The sequence below is a fragment of the Schistocerca piceifrons genome, chromosome 2, assembly GCF_021461385.2.
Source record: "Schistocerca piceifrons isolate TAMUIC-IGC-003096 chromosome 2, iqSchPice1.1, whole genome shotgun sequence".
Taxonomy (NCBI): Eukaryota; Metazoa; Arthropoda; class Insecta; order Orthoptera; family Acrididae; genus Schistocerca; species Schistocerca piceifrons.
Window position 1 is genome coordinate 374,896,913 of NC_060139.1, and position 19,303 is coordinate 374,916,215.

The window sequence follows — 19,303 nt, forward strand, 5'->3', positions numbered from 1 at the left end:
CCTACAAGACCTGGCATTGTGGAATCGACCCGAAGACTCAAAGTAGACCTAGTTGTTTGTATAGTAATATGCCTTTTACATTGTGTACCTGCTCCTGTAGAAAAGTTAGAAATGATGAGAAAATACATGTATGGATGAAAGTACTTGGTGTACTTGCTGAAAATGTAACTGTAACTGGTGATATTAATTTGTAATATAATTATTAATAAAGTGTGATCCTGGGCTCCTGTAATTGGATAGCATCAGCCGAGAACTGCTAAATGTATATCTGGTAATCGGGGGGCTCAAGGATGCAACAGTTTGAAAAAATTCGAAAACATAGTGCCGCACTGCCCGCTGAGCACTTAGCGAGTCGGTGACGCAACCCGTCCGACTTGGCTCGGCGCTCCATGAGACGTGCGCTGTCAATTGTTATTTATATAAGAATTAATTATAACACAAATGTTTTTTTGTTATTTAGATAAGAATTAACTATTTCTAATGCTGTATTATTTATTTCATAATACTGTAGTTTGGCTAGTGAGATGTAAAAGCAGACACATTCAAATGCCTTACTCAAATCAAATAGTTCAAGAGAGACCATATTCTTATTTTCAAATGAAATTACTGTCTGATTAACAGTTTCCATGTCTGCAGAAGTGGCATTTTTCCCTTGTCAAAAACCATGTTGTCTGTTACAAAAATCATCATGTTCTTCAAAATAGTTAGTAAGCTGTTGGTGAAAAATTGCTTCAAATATTTTGGAAAAGACAGGAGTGGCAGACACTGGTCTATAGTTCTGGTAGATGCATTTCTCCCTTTTCGTACATAAGTATAACTTTTGAAATTTTGAGTTGATCAGGAAAAACTCCAAATTCTAATTCATAATACCAGCAGACAGTTTGCAAATACGATGTTATGTCCTTTTTTTGTTGTGTAGTTAGACAGCCCACACCTTTTGACTATGGAAATTTTAAAACAGCATGTACTATATCTATGTGTGTGACAAGATCCTGATGGAATTCATGACCTCTAAGAAACTGATATGATTGGCTGTTTAATTTTTAATCTTAATTTGTTTACTGTAGTAATAATGTAGTTACTGAGTATTTCTGGCTCAAGCGGAAGTCTTCCATTTGGGTATATGTGGATTTTTGTGCTTTAAGACTCCAAGTAGTCTTGCATTTGTTGGGAGCTCCTTCTCTGTTGTTTCCATAGGCAATCAGTTTGGCAAATTTAAGCTCAGCTTGTCAATGTTTTTTTATACATATCTCAATGCTCTGTGCCACATTTGCAATTATTTATTTTTACACATTTTGTTCATTGAAAGCACCTATCCTCTGATACCGGAGATAGATTTAAGATTTTTCCCTTTTTCGTTGGTTTAGTAATTTCTTTTCAGTAATGAGAAAAAGTACCATAAGTCAGTAACTGACTTAAAGAAATTATTAAAGGGAGTTTCAACAGTTGATCTGAAGACATTGTACTCATAAATATATTGCCCATTTGCTTTTCTAGGGCAGTCCATGAATAACATAAAAACATTCTTGTTTTTGACTTTTAACTCGTGTCATGTGTGGCTCCTTATTTGCAGCCACATAATCACTATCTGACTGTGCATAATGGTGTGCCAGGATCATGAGCTGTGAAACATTCATTTGCTGTATAGGTCTCATGAGAAATTAACTATAATATTGTTCAAGCAGGCATTCCCATGTGTGGGGCTATTGTGAGTACAACATAAATTTAATGATCTGAGTAGGTTTAAAAATGTTTTTGAGTTGTGTTCATCTGAGCCTTGAGCCTAACAATTCTATGCTGAAACCACCACATACTGCAACATTTGTTTTGAGTTTTAAAATTTTTCTTATCATTTGTTCAAATTTCTCAATAAATAAACATCACATATTTTTATCTCACAAAAGAGTTGTAACTCTAATAATTTACTCCTGATACAGTGAATGTTGACTTGCATGAGGGTAAGTAATTCATGTCTGTTTTTCTTTCTCTCTAACCATTGGGGTCCTGTTTTTTTACATGAACTACTTGTACCAAGTAATGATTCTGGAACTGAAGGCTTACAATTTTCTCTATGTGATGACTCTGGAACTAAAGGTTTACAATTTTCTTTCTCTAAGACACTAAAATTCTGATGGAATATGGTCACTTGATGCCTTCCAGAGGCAGTTAAAGTGTTTTGTCTAAAAATAGAGTGTGTACTGATTACAGGTATTGGAGGTAAACCTTTACAGGCTAAATACCTACAGTCAAACGGTGAGGCTGAACGACTGGTCCACACATTTAACGCTCAGATGAGGAAACTTCTGACTTCTTCTGCTGCTGATGATGCGCTTCTCCAATTTCTGGCTTCTTACCGTTTCACCCCCATGGGCGACCACATCCTGGCTGAGCTCTTACATGGCCGACAGCCCCGCATGCTACTTCATCTTCTGTGGCCTTCCACCTCATGGCTGCGGGTGCCTTTGCTTGGCTGGTTCACCACCAGCAACCTTGTACGGGTACAGGGATATGGCAGGCGGCCAAAATGGAGTCCTGGCCGCATCTTACGACACCGTGGTCGACGCCTGTATGAAATCCAGACAGACAAGGGTGTTGCAGTGCATCATTCGGACCAGCTTCAGCCTCGTGTGCCGGCAATGCCTGTTCCGAATGCTGCTACACCACCTTCAGCTCTATCTGATGCTTGGGATCTTGGAATCTCTCATTACTCACAACGCAGCCCTCTCACCATCATCTCAGTGCCAGCACAAGAACTGACACCACCAGGAGACGTGCCCATGCAGGAACCAGATGACCATTATCTGTTGGAGCAACTCTACTCGCCTCCTTCTCCTATGGATGCCGACACATCACCCATGTCTCCTGTTATAACAACTGGACTTGCCACAATGGGCAGACTGGGGCACGGGGCCCCAGCAGATTCGACCTCCATGTCTCCTGTCATCTTGACCCGTTATCATCGGGGACACTTCCGTCCGTACGAGAAGACTCCTCCTTGAGACTTTACGGCCAGTCAAACAACACCTATGGACGTTTGCAATCTACAGGCCACCTCCATCAAGACCAGTGCAAAAAATTCAAAGGGGGGAAAAGTGATGTGACTCGCCGATCTTTCAAAGTGCTGTCTCACAGTTACGCGTGCCCTCTACATGCGGCATTGTCTGCCAGCCATGCAGCAGCCGCGCCACCTAAGCGGCCAGTCAGCCAGCGGCTGCTAGACTTGGACTCAGTGCTGATTTGACGGTTACAGTGTGCACACGTCTTACTTTGTTTACTTGATCTGTGACTTACATGTATTGTGTTGTCCTTGAAATATATTTGTTTAACTTGAAGTTGTAACAATATCTATGTAACAATTTTTTACAAACTATTGATATAATACATACCTTATGCACTACACTTCAAAGAATCTCGACCATCTGCACAGTATATCATGTCACATAAAAAGAAATTTCAAGAATATGTAAGGTTTAATATAATGCCATATCATAAGTAAAACTCATACATAAAATATCATGCATATTACACTGGGTATATATGCTCATGTTTGCTGAAGAGCTGAATGAAGATTGACATATTATGATCAACCACCAGGTGTCACGGAAATAGTATGAAACAGAATACATCATCGTATGACATAAAGCAGAAATACAAACATATTGTCACATAAAAGAAGGTGTACTTAGATGAATGACAAACACTACTTTCACTTAATGAAGGTTTATTCAGCACTTGCACACACAAGAGTGTGGAGCGAACTGCCTCTGGCAAGAACACATACAGTATATATACAGCTACAGAACATTCCAGTAAAATGATTCTTGACATTTGTGGACACTTCTAGAATTTACTCAAACTGAATATAGAAATTAAAATGGTACACTCCAGATGAGCTTTGATCTCACAACCCTACATTCAACAGTCTAGTAGCATAATCACTACACCACGGTACTACTCAGCTTCTTCTGTGACATTGCTCCCTCCTTAACAAAACGTCCTCCTAGTCTGGAAATAAGTCATCAGTCCTGCATACTCCAACTTCTGATGACTGATACTTGCCCTGGCGGTGATCTTCTTAGAACTTCTTTTGCTGCTACACTCTTCATCACCATTCCGCTTGTTGCCTGTTGCCGAAGCTTCGAATTTACCCTGGGTGGCAGGATCCTCGTGGGGCTTCATACAAAGGACATGGACCATATCTTCAACTTCATAAGTAACATCAGACAACTGTCTTACAATCTTATAAGGTCCAAAGTAGCGCCTGAGAGCTTCTCAGAGAGACCAACCTTCTGAACAGGAGGGAAGATCCAGAGGAGGTCACCAGGCTGGAAGATAACAGGGCGGTGACCTGTATCATACCTTTGGTGATCATTTTCTTGAGCCTGCAGCATGCGGAGTCGAGCTAACTGCCGAGCTTCCTCAGCTCTGGTTAACACCTAGCCGATGCAGTCGTCATCCACATCATTGGGATGTAATGGAAACACAGTATCCTCATCGTAGTCACCTCACATCCATGCACCAGGAAAAATGGCATAAATCCTGTGGTGTCTTGTTTGGCGGTGTTGTAGGCAAATGTCACGAAAGGTAGCACCTCATCCCAGTGGCTCTGCTCAACACTGACGAACATTGATAGCATGTCGACCAAGGTCTTATTAAGGCATTCAGTAAGCCCGTTAGTTTGCAGATGGTAGGCAGTCGTTATGTGATGAGTAATGTTGCATCAATGGGTTATCTCTGTCACAAGATTCAACTGAAAAACTTTCCCTCAATCTGTAATTAATAACCTTGGGGCACTTTGTCTTCCATGATGAATTTGGCTACCTTCAATGCTTCAGCTACTTTCATGGCTTTTGTAATGGCATAGCATGTCAGATAATCAGTGCAACAGCAATCCGTCTATTGCCACTAGTAGACAATCGTCTGAGGAGCTCAATCCTCGCACGCTGGAAAGGCATTTTGGTTGATGGAATTGGTATGAGTTGGCCAGGTGATTTCTGAGGAACTGCCTTTCTCCTCTGGCACTATTTCCAGTGCGACACATAATGACGGACACTCCTAAATAAACCTGGCCAGAAAAATCTCTTGTGGATTCTATCATAGGTCTTAATAAATAAATCCTAAATGTCCGGCCTCAGGTGTGCATGGAATTTCTGTAGAACATCTAAGTGCATGTGTTTAGGAATCACTGGTAGCCAGTTCTTTCCAAACGGATCAAAGTTTTTCTTGCAAAGTAATCCATTAACTACCTTAAATTGTCCTTTCACATCATCTGACCGATTTGAGGCAGGCATAATTTGAGATATCTTGCTGTCCTTCTTCTGCTCAGCAGAGAGATCCTGGAGTGCAGTGAGACAGTCACTATCTTCATCAAAGTCTTGATGGTCTTGCACAGGGTTTATTGAGAGACAGTTGACAACTTGGTGTTTTCTTCCACTCTTGAACAGTATGGTAATGTCATACTCTTGAAGACGTAGCACCCACTGGGTGAGTCATCCTATTGGATCCTTAAGACCTGTCAACCAACAAAGTGAATGATGGTCTGTAACAACTGTGAATGGCCTTCAATAGAGATACTGTCGAAATTTGCACATGGCCCAGATCACAGCAAGACATTCTCTTTCTGTAGTTGAGTAGTTTCTCTCAGCTTTTGTAAGTGTCCTAGAAGCATAAGCTATAACTTTCTCTTTTCCATCTGAAATTTCCACCAGAACAGCACCAAGCCCATACCCACTGGCATCTGTGTGTAGTTCTGTAGGTGCTTTCTCATCATACAGACTAAGTGCAGGGTCAGTCGACAGAGATTTTCACAGCACATTGAAAGAATCTTGTTGAGCACCACCCCACATAAATTTAGCAGCAGCTTATAACAACTCTTGGAGTGGCCTGGCTTTGATACAAAAGTCTTTGATAAAATGATGGTAATAAGAACATAAGCTTCTCACATCTTTAGTACTTTTAGGTTCTCACATGTTTAATACTTTTAATAATAGGAAATTCTATTATAGATCTCACCTTTTCTAGGTCTGGCCGCACACCTTCATTTGACACAAGATGTCCAAGTATTTTGATTTCTTTTGCTTCAAAGAGACACTTTCTTGGATTAAGTTTCAGTCCGCCATGTTGGAGACAGTTAAGAATGGCCCTCAGTCTTTTTATATGTTTAGCAAATGTCTCTGAGAACACTGTAATGTCATCTAAATAACAAAGACACATCATCCACTTCAGGTGACATAGAAGATTATCCATCATCCGTTCAAAAGTTGCTGGTGCATTACACAAACCGAACTGCATTATCTTAAACTCATATAGGCCCTTGGGGTGATGAATGCAGTTTTCTCATGATCAGCCTCATCTACTTGGATTTGCCAGTATCCCGAGTACATGTCCATGGTTGAGAAAAACGTAGCCCCCTTCAGGCAATCTAGTGTATCATCAATTCGTGGAAGACGGTAAATGTCCTTTTTAGTTATCTTACTAAGCTTCCTGTAATCAACACAAAAGTGCCAACTGCCATACTTCTTCCTGATGAGGGCCACTGGTGACAACCTTCAGCAAAGATGTTTTGTTGTTGACAAATACTGTTTTCTGCAACTGGCGATGCTACTTTTCTGAAATGACTGAATATGATGCTCCAGAGTCCACAAGAGTATGGGCTGGTTAGCCATCCATGAGGATATCAATGTAGTTTCCTATCATTTTTGTAGTGATCGACGGTGGAGTATTTTTCTCTTCAGCAGCCTCACCTCCAAGGAAGGTCGCACCCTTTAGTTTTCCAGGTTGCGGTGGCTAGGTGATTGGCTGGAGCTTCTAAACACCAATAGAGACCTTTATCGGTGTGTTAGGGAGCATCCTCTCTAGCGGCTAGCTGGCAGCGATTGTGACCTACGTCGTCCTGCACCCACATCTTCTTGTTCATCTTCGTCATCCCAGAGTTGGCATCGGCTTAGATCAGTCTGCTGTCTTCTGGTGCGGGTGTCATCAAATATTCGCTGCCTTTCTCACCAATAGCGCACCACATGTCCCGGTAGTGTGCAGTGGAAACATACTGGTTGGTTATCCTGGGTCCTCCAGACGTCAGTCTTCCTTGGAGCCCAAACAGGTTCCTCATGCAGCATTGTAGGAACTTAACTCCGCCTGGGTCTCGACTTTTTCACCATTTTAAAGGGAAATGAAGGTTGAGAGATTGGGTTCAATGTCTGTTCCACTTCCTCCCTTATGACCTCTTGAAGCCTCTCGGTTTTTTGCTCGCCGTGCAATCCAAGTGCCTTCTGAACTACCTCTCTCACTATCTGATGAAGAACACTTACGAAATCATTTGCTTCCTCCATCAGACACTTGATATGATGTTTGGAAGCTGATCAAACTTCTTGCATGTCATTCTTTTTTGATGCATTGTCTCGATATACTGGCACCATTTTCTGAAGTAGTCTGCTGTCGAAACCTCCTTCAGGAGAAGGGCTTTATACATGTCCTCAGTAACACCCTTCATGAGATGTGCAACCTTATCTTCCTCCTTCATTCAAGGCTCCCCTATTTTACACAGCTCCAAGACATTTTGTATGTAAGATGCTGTAGTTTCTCCTGGACGCTGTGCCCTGCACTTTAATTTATCTTCAGCCTGGCACTTCTGTTGTTGTGTGTCGCCGATGGCCCGTTGGGGGGGAGGGGGGCACTGTGTTGTTGATAATGTGCGCTATCACAAATTCCAATACCCAGCATCTCCACCAGAATAATGTCACATAGAAGAAGTCATACTTAGATGAATGATGAACACAAGCTTCACTTAAGAAGGTTTATTTAGCACTTGCATATACAAGAGCACGGAGCAAACTGCCTCCAGCCAGAACATGTACAGTATACATACAGCTACAGAACATTCCAGTACAATGATTCTTGACATTTGTGGATACTTCTAGAAAGTGCTCGAACTGAATATAGAAAGTAAATGGTACAGTCGAGGTGAATTTTGAACTCACGACCCTCTATTCAAAAGTTTAGTATCATAACCACTACACCATGGCACTACTCAGCTTCTTCTACAACAATATAACCATAAAATTGTTTACAAAGCAATTGTACAATTTTACCATACAAGGTGTCATAGTCCAGGTGAGTTTTGAACTCATGACCCTCTATTCAAAAGTTTAGTATCATCACCACTACACCATGGCACTTCTCAGCTTCTTCTACAACAATATAACCATAAAATTGTTTACAAAGCAATTGTACAATTTTACCATACAAGGAGTCATTCATATCAGAGTATATAAGAAAAATTGTTTTAAAAATATTTCAGGTTTTTGTAATTCCTTGTAAAACATGAAAGAAAATTTTGTTTATTGAGAGTTTGTATACCTGCTCAGCATGTCTTGTACGTAGATCTCATGCTACAAAGATTCTTATGATTATTCTGTAATATCTGTATGGAATTTTTTCATTCACAAATTATTGGATTTATCACATAGACTTCAGATCATTATATACACTTATGCATCACTTTGTTGACTGTATATGAGACACTATAGTGGTGTTCATACACTAACATATTAGCTTTGTGATTTCAACTCTTTATTGGGGATTTATATTATATTGTTCTGTTCATGATATTAAGAACTTACATTCTTTCTGTGTTTCCTTCATACTGTTTGAAGGATCTGCATTGGTGTCTTTTACGTAAAAAAAAACTTTATATTTATGTATTATGCTTGGCATGGACTTCAAATATTATATAATGCAGTACATGCACTTAATGTGTGCTGTGCACTGTATTCCAATTATCGGTGGTTCCTTTCTGCCCTTTTCTTCTTTGCATAGTTATGTGCTGCACCTAGATATTGACCACTATGGCTCCTAGACTTTGAGTTTCATGCTAATATATTTGAATCAATATGATGGCCTAATGATTTCACAGTAGTGCAGTTTTACTATACACTAAGAGATGTATATGGGATTTTATCGTGAAACTACTGATTATCCTTCTGTGATGTCAAAAGTTTTATTAAAATATACATAGGCACTGAGTGCTAGCTTTATGTAGTACCTGAATTTCGTGCTATAGTATTTGTGAGACAGAAATCAAACAGGGACTACATGTCAGAGAAGTAAAATTTTCAGTACATGCAAAAATACTTATTTCCAGTTTTCTGCATATTGTAATAATTTACTTCATTCTGTACACATTCATATTGATTTTAAAGTTGTTTGAATCTGACAGGTGTCAGTAATACATTAAAAGCAATCGATGACAGTCTTCTGGAAAAGACCACTTGCCAGTGTGGGGAAATAACATTGGCCCTTTTCTAAACCTCACAGCTGCTTACGAAGTACTCCACAAAATAATATCTTCTAAATCTTACAGACTTTTTAAGGAGCTCAGAATAGCTTTGTATAAAAGAAGAATGTTTTCTGAATACAATAATGCCAAACAAGACAAGTGGTCCCTTCTTATACAAAAGTTATATTGCCTACAGATGTTTCCAATTTGCAGTTTGCACCCCTAAAATGCCACCTGACAGCTGGCGCTACTGTAGCAACAAAAACATTCACCTACAGAATATATTAAATCTGCTATTGCTGCTAGAAACGAAAACGGTGAAGTTCCTGACAGGCTAAATGTCTTTGTGAATAGTAATTCAAACAAAACAACTTAAAGAACCAAATATATCTACTTTGACTTCATCATTAGCTACAAAGTTAGTGTACATTGTAGAATGGATGCTCATGGAAATGATTTTGCACACCGCATCTTTCCCAAAGAAAATGGACCTGGTGGGTTTCCTGGTGCAGTAATTCCAGCAGGGATGACAAGACAATGAAATGATTTGCTTTTTAAAAACATCAGGACCTATTACAAAGAAGAATGAAAAGACATTCTGTGCCTCAAGTAGAACCTGAACCAGAAGCTCAAGTCAGTGGCAATGAGGATCCTGAGAAAGACCTGAGCAGCCAGCTATTCAAGAACCAAAGAAGAAGAGGCAAAAATGCTATTTGTGAGCAGACACCTTCAGACAGTATTTGAGAAATAGAAAATCAAATCCCTTGGCCACTATAAAATCTCAGTAATCAATTTATGCGGGTTCTTTGAATTAAAAATTTTAGGTCATTTTGGTACAATTAAGGGCTTCAAAATCAAAATTTGGTCTAAGAGATGCCATAGCATACAGTAAAAATAACATATTTTGGAGAAAAAAGACAGAAAAACGAAAGAAAAGAAGCTGTGGAGTGTACACTAATTTTTATCAGTTTGGGGCCAATTTATTTGGTTTTAATGTTTCATACCCTATAATGTGCTACAGGTCTGAATGGTTTAACCACTTAATATGTAAATTTAACTTAAAAAAACTCTGTGCCATTTGATAAAGGACATTCTAGGGGCATATATATGCAAAATTTGTTTATAAAATATCTAAAATTAAACAATGGTAATAAAGGTAAACTTTAAAGTGCTTTATCTCAAAAAATCTACTTCCCACCACCAATATTTGGCATATCATAACTCACTCAAATTTAGAGACAGAAATCAATTTGTTTTTCTTTACAAATTGCACAGAATTTAATGTAGAAAGTAAAAATTGCAATAGCTCAAAATCCAAAATTTTTGACAAGAGATCCCTTTTCGCTTTCCATCTCACATTTGTGGTATTTCATATAAATGATTCCATACAATGGTGGAGGATATATCAGGTAATTCTCATCACAATGCTGTCCATACTTGACGTGTGCTGTCTGTATTGTATTTACATCCTTGTTTCTAATCCTTAAGTGAGCTCCTGGAAAATGTTTGTTAACATAAAATTCAACCATATATGGCGTTGCACTTATACTTTAGTGTGTATTATGCTTTTAATGCTACTATTTGGTTTACAAAATTCTTTACTCCCTTATTTCCTCTTATTACACCTAGGCCTCGTTTACCATGCTGGTGCCTAAACTTACATCTCACCAGCTCAGTACTGAACGGTGTGGATAATAGCTTATATGATTCTCTTTGTAAAACTAATGATTAAATTATTTGAACATGTAACAAAAATAGTTTTTTGTTTTCCCTTTCAGTGTCTACACACTGGTTAAATTCACTTAGATATCAAGCAATATTTTGCCTTGTACCTTGACTTCATATTTCATTTCTGGTAGCATGTAATATAGATTACTTACACATAGTTGTTAGGAATATAGCAGTTAATTCTTTTTATGTTACCTTTATCATTTTTTTAACTTTTAGGGGAGCTATTGCATCTATTTCTTGTCTTTTAAACATTAGGTGGACTTTTGTGACTTGTTTGTCAATGTATTTTATTTGTACATGACATATGTTTGGCTTCATTACAAATATATTAAATGATAAATATGAATATACAAAACTTTCTCTTACATTTGACAAAGAATTACAAAAATTTAAGATATTTTTTAAAATAATTATAATGTTTTTCCTTATGTACTCTGATTATGATGACTCCTTATACAGCAAAATTGTATAATTGCATTACAAACAATTTTATGGACCTATATTTGTACTTATGCTTCATAAGATACAATGTATCCTGTTTGTTATTATTACAGTGCCACTGCTTGATGGTTGATCATAATACCTGTAATGTCTACGACATGCCAAGATACTATGCCTTGCATGTTCTTGAAATGTTTTTTATATGAACTGACACAATATATTGTGCACATGGATGAGAGTCTTTGAAGTGTTGTGTATTAGGTATGTTAGACATCCATATTTTGTAAAAAATGTTATGCACATATGTCATACGTGCTTTGCATATCCACACTGTGCTTCAACTCGGTCTATGCTTTGCAGATCCGAAGATGGCAACATAGTTTGCCGAAACCAGTAATCCAAATAAATGCTCTACACAATTGTGGATATTAGAAGTTTTTCCTTTTGTATTTAGAGCATACAAATAACTAACTAATTTACCATAGTTAATATTGTAGGACATGCTGGCCCTAGGAGCCCACTGCCTAGCTGAGTGGTCAGTGCAACAGAATGTCAATCGTAAGGGCCCGGGTTCAACTCCTGACTGGGTCGGAAATTTTCTCCACTCAGTGACTGGGTGTTGTGTTGCCCTAATCATCATCATTTCATCCCCATCAACACACAAGTCACCAAAGTGGCATCAAATCAAAAGACGTGCACCCAGCGAACGGCCTACCCGATGGGGGATCCTAGTCACATGACATTTACATACAGTCTATACTTTTTTTAATTCTTAGAAAAAAATATTAGTATGTAAAGTTCATTACCAATCCAAAAACTGCCCTTTAATCTTGGGATAGGCTTGCTGATCGTAATTGTTACAGGGTCTTCTTCATCCACCTGCAGGGCTGCATGATACATTCGATGAGATGCTGTGAGGCGATGCCAAAGACCATCAGCCACTTTCACCTGGGCACAGTTGTGAAGATGATTATGATGTTAGCAATAATGGAAATTCCTGGGTGACGAAGTACAAAAAATAAGCGAAAGGCAACAACTCACCTATAACAGATCAATGGGTGGAGCACAGAAACACAACAGAAAACAGCACTCACACTAGCTTTCAAGCACTGGCTCTTTTTCTAGCAACAGTACACACATTCACATATCTGTGAGAAAGTGTGTACTACTGCTAGAAAATGGGCTAGTGCTTAAAAGCTAGTGTGAATGTTTCTGTGCTCCTTTCTTTGATCTGCTTTAGGTGAGTGACTGTGACATTAATATTTTGGTATTTATGTACCAAAATAAGTCTAACAAAACAGGTAGTGCTGTACTTAACTGCTAAGTACATGTGTAATATTTGGCAAATTCCTACATTAATACCATAAATATACAAGCACAAGAAATTGTTGTATCAGTGTCTATCCATTTATTATTTCTGACATGACCACAGTCACAGTTTTGTGCCATTTCTGTTTTATTTTAGACATACAATAAAGACAAGAGATAAACATTGGCTTAAATATAACACTCCAGATGTTGTTTTCTTCATACTGAACTTTGGTCTTTAATAGACCACCTCCCTCAACACAGCCTTCACTGTACATAATTACCCCAACAGCCTAGTTCAAAAGCAGATTTCCTGGACCATCTCATCCAATCATGGGATTGGTGATCCCTTTAAAAAGAAGCAACTTCAGAGCACACCACTTGTTACCAAGTAGTATCCTGGCCGTGAATGTATTAATCAGCTACTTCGACATGGCCATGACTTCCTAAAATCATGCCCTCAAATGAGATCCATTCTGTCTGAGATTTTGCCCACCACACCTAGAATAGCTTTTCATTGCGCCTCCCCCCCCCCCCCCCCAATCTTTGCAATATCCTTGCCAGACCCTATGCTCTTTCTGGACCCATCTCCCTACCTTATGGCTCCTACCCCTGTGACAGTCCCCATTGCAAGACTTGCCCTATATACTCTCCTACCACCACCTATTCCAGTCCTGTAACTGGCAAAACATATACTATCAAAGGGAGAGCCACCTGTGAAATGAAATGTCATATACCAGCTGCTATGTAAACACTGTTTAGCCTTTTGCATTGGCATGACTACCTCCCAGTTATCTATCAGGATGAAGAGACATAGACAGAGGATGGATACTAGTAACACACAATATCGTGTTGCAGAACATGCTCTACAACATGACAATCATGACCTCAGTGCCTGCTTCTCCACATGCGCCATCTGGATTTTCCCACCATACACCAGCCTCTCAGAACTCTGCACATGGAAACAAGCACTACATGTCTGTGGTTGTTGTCACCCATCTGACTTAATTTACGTTAATTTCTTCCATTTCAGCACTACTTCATAGTAATGCCTCCTTTCTTCAGTCCATTTTAGTTTTCTACATTTTTTCATTTTCCGACCTGTCTATTTTTCACCATCCCCCTTCCCACCTCTGTTACATACCATGCACTTTGCTTTTCACTCTTATTAACTTTTGCATGATGTTTTAGTAGTAATTTCTGTCTTGCATAATATCCTGTCTTCCATCTTTAAGCTCTCATGATTTCATATCTCATCCGGCGCAGTCCCCACCAATCAGTCTTTCCTTCTCATCCCGTCTGGTAAGTCTTCTCTGATCAGGGGTACTTCGTCACTTTTCTGAACTGTACCCCTTTCCCTGAGCCTCTCCAGTGCTTTTCCTTCACCCCTCTTCCTTCCCCTTCAACCCTTCCATCAGAAGAAGGAGCCATTATATCTGAAAGCTTGTGAAAGTTAAATCCTTTTGTGTGTGTGTGTGTTCCCCTGCAGCCACTTGATTTTTTGTCTGCCCATGTACATTACATTTACGTTATATGGTCTTTCATCATTGATAGAGTACAAGGTAACTTTAAAGTTTCTTAAGTTTCTTCCCTGTGGAAGTGTAGTACCTGTGTCTGTAACATTAGTTTGTTCTTGACTGATACTTTATGAATTTCTTTGGCTTTTGTCGTTACAGAAAACTGAACCTTCCATTAAATCCTGTACCAATAACTGAAATCATATCTTTTTTCTCTTTGACATTTAAAAAAAATACCAAACCAACCACATATGAATCCAGTTGAATTTTAAAGCTCAACATTTTCCTTTAGGTTACTGTCATATACTGCTCTGCTTCATGAAAGAACATCTTCTTTCTAGTGATCCATATAGCAACAAGGCTGGCATATTTTTGGTTTGAAGTCTGATACCAATGCTAAGAAGAATAGCAGTAGCCATCATGAAGCAATTGAATTTTCTCCATCACAACCACTCAGGACAATATTCTTTACATCAAAAAATTTATTCACCTTGAATAATGATGTTTTGTGTATTAGAAATTTATTTTACTCATCTTGCAGCATGCAGTTTTGAGCAGAGTTCTGGGAAGGATCCATATTACTTAAAATCAACTATTATAAACAGCAAAATGAATATTTTGTGATCAAGATTAGAAATCAACATGTATATGCTAACTGAAATTAGAGAGGGTTTGTATATACAAGACACAACAATACATATAAATTACAGGTGACAATTTTAATACGTTTTATGTGGATATAATAATGGAAAGTCCTTGATGGAATATAAATATTGGAAGAAGTGAAGGTAACAACTAACCATGCAGTTGAGATGGTGAGTTGCTGATAGGCACATAAGCTAGACTTAGTACATTGCTAGCTCCAAGAGAAATCCTTCTTCAGAACTAATAAAATACACACATACTTACCTAGATACATACGCATACACCAGCATGGCTACATTGTCCCAGCCGACTACACTGTGCCAGCACTGCACCTTGACTAGGTGAGGGGTTCTGTCAGGCCGAGTGGACAGTGGGAAAGAAGAGGCCATGAATGAGAGGGAGGGTTGGGGAAGGGTGACTGGAAGGGAGAACCAGCAGGCACACTGAATGGGAAAGTTGTACAAATTAGCTCTTCTAGCTGAAAGTGGAAATTGTGTGCAATGAACAGTGACATGAGATGTGGATTATGAGGGGGAGATAGAACAGAGAAAGAGGGAGAGTTTGGAGAGGAGAATGTGACTACAGGATGAGCAAAGATATGGGGTGTGAGGCAGGAGTGGAGGTGGTGTGGGGCACAGCCAACTGGAGACTGAGGCCATGGGGATTACAGGGCCACATATCACTTCCCCTACCTGCAACCAGAACAAGCTCATCAGTGCCACGTTTCTATCCCATCAGCCTGCTAGCTCTGTCTTCCAGCTGTCAATGACCCTTCCCCAAACTTTTCCACTTCCTGCCTCCTTTTTCCCTATGTCCACTTCATCTGATAGAGCCCCTTCCCCCCATTCAAGCTGCAGTGTTGAAACAATGTAGTCACCCAGGACAATGTAGTTATGTGTATTCTGTTTGCCCTGAATAGGATTTGTCCAAAAGTTAGCAACATTCTCAGTCATGTTAATTTATCTATCAATTACTCAGTGCCACAAATACATAAGGCCTGTCCAAAAAGTATCCGACCTTTGGCCGGAAAAAATATTTTGGATACCTGACGGGGTTGAGACCCTAATTCCCTTCAAAGTAGGCCCCTTGTGCTTGCACACACACTTAGCCCATCAATCCTTCCACTGCTGGAAACTCCTTTGGAAGTCTTCTTTTGGAATGGTGTTCAGCTGCGTCATCGTATTCCACATTATCTCTTCTCTACCCTCAAAACCGGATCCTTTCAGTGGCATCTTCAGTTATGGAAACAACCAGAAGTCACAAGGAGCCATGTCTGGAGAATAGGGAGGTTTGTGAATGGTTGTAATTCCATGTTTGGCCAAGAAATTTTGGATCAAGTGGGATGAATGTGCAGGGGCGTTGATATGATGCAGTTGCCAGTTTTTCACCATCCACACATCTGGTCTTTTGCGCCAAACTGTGCCATGGAGTCGCTGGAGAACATCTTGATAGTACTCCTTTGTCACTGTTTGTCCTTCCAGTGCATATTTGTGATGCACAATTCCACAGACTTCAAAGAAGACAGTCATCATCACCTTGATTTTGCTTCGCACCTGCCACACTTTCTTTGGCCTTGGAGGCTCTGGACGCTTCCATCGCGACGATTCTCTTTTTGTTTCTGGCTCATATCTGTACACCCATGACTCATCTCCAATTGTCACAGTGTTCAGAAACCTAGGATCAGTGTTGGTGGTGGCCAGAAGGTCCTGTGCAACACCAAAACTGAGGGCTTTTTGTTCTGGCGACAACAACTTGGGCACAAATTTTGCAGCCTCTTGGTGCATGTTCAAATCATCATGCAAAAATGCATGTGCAGAACCTTTACTCACTCCAGCCTCTTGGGCAACCTCCCGCATGGTCAAACAACAACCTGTCATCACCAGATATTGCACCCTCTCAACAACAGCTGTTGCACTCCAAGCAGATTGGGGCCTGCCAGAATGCTGGTCACTCTCCGCTGATGTGCGGCCATTTTTGAATAGGTTGAACCATTCCTTAATTTTCGGTACACCCACTGAATCTTCTCCAAACACCTGATGAATCTTGTTTTGCTTTGAAAATCACCAAGCTTTTGACAAAATTTGCTGCAGTATCTTTGCTCAACTTGTTCAGTCATCTTGAGAGAATCGATAATCCGACAAACACATTGTGTAGCACCTCGCTAAGCAACCGACAGGCAGCAACTGATGTGCTGGAAGGTGGGGACAAAATTCACGTGTGTGCATAAAGATCTCTTCCTTTACTGTGTACAGTGGTGCCACGCTATTGTCTCTATTTTGCACTGGAAAATCAAAGGTTGGATACTTTTTAGACAGACCTCGTATGGTGACAGTGCAAAATTTGACTGGAACTTGATGTGTCCATAAAAATTAAAACAGTTATTCCATATCTGGTAAATATTTTAGGGTAAACAGCGTATGTAATGATTGATATAGGAACAAATCTTCAACTCATATGAAGAGTACTTAAGGGGAAATACTAAATATTTTAGAAAAATTCACATTACTTCACATATTTAGCTAAGCAGCCAAATAATATCACAAATAACAGGTGTATATTTGATACCATACACAACATCCATTTACTGATTAGTAAACAATAAGAGGTAATTTTAGGTAATATAAATGCTTCCTAGACAACTTTATTCTGTACAGGTACAACATGAAAATGAGCTCTGCTTGAAACTAGCAGTAGAAAAATAAATTGCAGCTGCTGTTAAATAAAAAGCAAGTAATGAAAAATATTACTTAAGTTTGATCTTAATAAATGGTTCATGGAATGGCTTCAGCAATTTTGGAAACATTGGTGTAAGTATGTTAACACAGCAATAATGACTTTAAAGGAAATATAGCTAAAAATTCAGTAACAATTTTGTTTTTAAGTAATTTGTTTTTGATTTTGTTTGTGTCTGAGATATCAGAAACTATAATCTACATTGATACAGGGTCCACAGCTGCAGTGCTATTTTAAAATGCTTTTGTGATGTATTTTAAAATGATTTTGTGATGCCTTCAGATGACATTTTCTATCTTTGATGTACAGTTGTACAACCACAGCCTTAGGCCATTTTCAGGTATCTAAAACAGAAGCATTATACATTAAATGAATTAACATGTAACACATGAACAAGTTATATCCCAAGATATACTAAGAGGATTATAACTTACTTTACAGAAGATCTGTTAATGGTATATTTGCCATATACATATTTGCTCCTATGTTGAAATTATGATAGCATATTCACTTTTTTTTCATCTTTTTCTCGTGCTTTTGTCCTGCATCACCACAGGGTCAGCATGTTTATTAACAGATTTGCCACAGTTAGTTTAAGGGGTGGCTGGCTGCCCTCCTTGTCACCACCTCGTTCCCCCAGGTGGAATATGTGTGACCCAACTGTCTATTTCTAGTTGTTAGTCATATGAAAGTGAGCAAAAGTTTTTCTAAATGTTTGAAAATCATGTAACTGAGGCATAACTTTGGTACCAGTCTGGTATTCACATAGGGTCAATATCCAAGAAGTTAGTGCAATGGGTAGTGGAGGATCAGGTGAAGGAGAGGAGAGAAAATGTGTTGAGGTTGTGACAGAATGTGGACAGAGTGTCTTGGCCCTACTTCCAGATCATGAAGATATCAATGAACCTCAATCAGTCTAGGGGTTGTGAGTTTTGGAAGTCTAAGAAGGTTCCTCTAGATGGCCCATAAACAGGTTGGCGTGGGAGGGTGCCAAATGGGTGCACATGGCTGTGCTGTGGATTTGTTATGGGTCAGGATATATGAGGGTAATAACAAAAGTAAGGTCTCCTATTTCTTTTATAAGTACAGAACTCTGTTTGTGTGGCAGTTGATCACACTGTTATGAAGAGTGCTTGACATTCTGTGTGTAAACATGAGCACACTGTGCTGAGGCGCTCAGTCTTGGCTTGGCAGCCGTTGAGAATGGAGCTCCTGATGGATGTTACCGCCAAGTGTGACTTGCGTGCATTTATTCCATTTTTGAATCCAAAGGGCACTGCGCTGATTGAAATCCATCACCAATTGACAGAAGTGTATGGTGAGTCATGCATGGATGTCAGAAATGTTCGTATTTGGTGTAGAGATTTTGCAGCTGGTTGGACCGAAATTCACGACAAACAATGGAGCGGGAGACCATCAATTTTTTAGGAGACAGTGTTGAAGGTTGAGCAAAGCATGCGTGAAGATCGGCAGATTACCCTGGATGATCTCTGCACATTGTTTCCTGAGGTTTCCCGAAGCACTGCTCACAGAATTTTAACAGAAACATTGAACTACCGGAAGGTGTGCACAAGATGGGTGTCACACACGCTGACTGAAGACCACATGTGGCAACGAGTTGAAGCTTCCCGTGCATTTCTTCACTGCCTTGCAG

The 19,303-nt window shown here is 39.4% G+C and overlaps 1 pseudogene; it reads right to left on the reverse strand.

Annotated features, from left to right (window-relative positions):
* LOC124775409 overlaps positions 1 to 19,303 on the reverse strand; it is a 362,017-nt pseudogene that overhangs the window by 5,372 nt on the left and 337,342 nt on the right.